The sequence below is a fragment of the Cebus imitator genome, unplaced genomic scaffold, assembly GCF_001604975.1.
Source record: "Cebus imitator isolate Cc_AM_T3 unplaced genomic scaffold, Cebus_imitator-1.0 Scaffold285, whole genome shotgun sequence".
NCBI classification, from domain to species: Eukaryota; Metazoa; Chordata; class Mammalia; order Primates; family Cebidae; genus Cebus; species Cebus imitator.
In genome coordinates, this window is record NW_016107600.1 from 1,049,949 (window position 1) to 1,051,847 (window position 1,899).

Sequence of the window (1,899 nt, forward strand, 5' to 3'; positions counted from 1 at the left end):
TCCACACATGAGCCACCTCGCCTGGCCAAAATGTAGTCTTATTATATAAGATACTAACGTTGGGAGAAGCTGGGTAAATTTTACAATTTCTTGTGTGTCTAAAACTATTTCAAAATAAAAGAATATCTAGGCAATACCACTCAGGACATAGGCACGGGTAAAGATTTCATGATGAAATCACCAAAAGCAATTGCAACAAAAGCAAAAACTGACAAATAGGATTTAATTAAACTAAAGAGCTTCTGCACAGCAAAAGAAACTAACATCAGAGTGAAGGGGCAACCTACAGAATGGGAGAAAATTTTTGTGATCTGACAAAGTGTCTAATATCCAGAATCTACAAGAAACTCAAATTTACAAGAAAAAAAACAAACAACCCCATTAAAAAGTGGGCAAAGGATATGAATAGACACTTCTCAAAAGAAGACATGCAGCCAACAAACATATGAGAAAAAGCTCAGCATCACTAACATTAGAGAAATGCAAATCAAAACCATAATGAGATACTATCTCATGCCAGTCAGAATGGTGATTATTAAAAAGTCAAGGCTGGGCACTGTTGGTTTACTCCCGTAATCCCAGCACTTTGGGAGACTGAGGTGGGCGGATCACCTGAGGTCAGGAGTTCGAGACCAGCCTGGCCAACATGGTGAAACCCTGTCTGTACTGAAAATACAAAAAATTAGCCAGACGGGATGGCACGTGCCTGTAATCCCAGCTACTCAGGAGGCCGAGTCAGGAGAATCCTTGAACCCAGGATGCAGGGGTTGCAGTGAGCCAAGATCATGCCACTGCACTCCAGCTTGGGCAACAAGACCAAAACTCCATCTGAAAAAAAAAAAAAAAAATGTCAAGAAACAACAGGCTGGGCCTGGTGGCTCACGCCTGTAATCCTAGCACTTTGGGAGGCCAAAGTGGGTGGATTGCTTGAGGTCAGGAGTTTGAAACCAGACTGGCCAACATGGTGAAACCCCGTGTCTACTAAAAATACAATAAACAAACAAACAAACAAAATAACAGGTGTAGTGACAGGCACCTGTAATTCCAGCTACTCAGGAGGCCAAGGCAGGAGAATTGCTTGAACCTGGGAGGCAGAAGTTGCAGTGAGCCAAGATCTTGCCACTGCACTTCAGACTAGGCAACAGAGCAAGATTCCATCTCGAAACAAAAAAAACAAAACCAGAAACAAACACCAGATGCTGGCAAGGTTGTGGAGAAACAGGAACGTTTTTACACTATTGATGGTAATGTAAATTAGTTCAACCATTGTGGAAGATGATGCGGTGATTCCTCAAAGATCTAGAGCCAGAAATACAATTTGACCTAGCAATTCCATTACTGGGTGTATGCCCAAAGGAATATAAATAATTCTGTTACAAAGATACATGCATGCATATGTTCATTGCAGCACTATTCACAATAGCAAAGAGATGGGATTAATCCAAATGCCCACCAAAGATAGACTGAATAAAGAAAATGTGGTACATATACACCATGGAATACTATGTAGCCATAAAAAGGAATGAGATCATGTCCTTTGCAGGGACATGGATGAAGCTGGAAGCCATTATCCCCAGCAAACTAATGCAGGAACAGAAAACCAAACACCATATCCTTCTCACTCATAAGTGGGAGCTAAACGGTAAGAACACATGGACACAAGAAGGGGAACAACACACACTGGGACCTGTCGGAGGGAGGAGCAGGGGGAGGGAGAGTATTAGGAAAAGTAGCTAACATTTGCTGGGCTTAATACCTGGGTGATGGGTTGATAGGTGCAGCAAACCAGCCTGGCACACATTTAACTATGTAACAAACCTGTACATCCTGCACATGTACTCCAGAACTAAAAATAAAAATTAAGAGAAAAAAAGTTTAATATTTCTTTTTTTTTTTTTT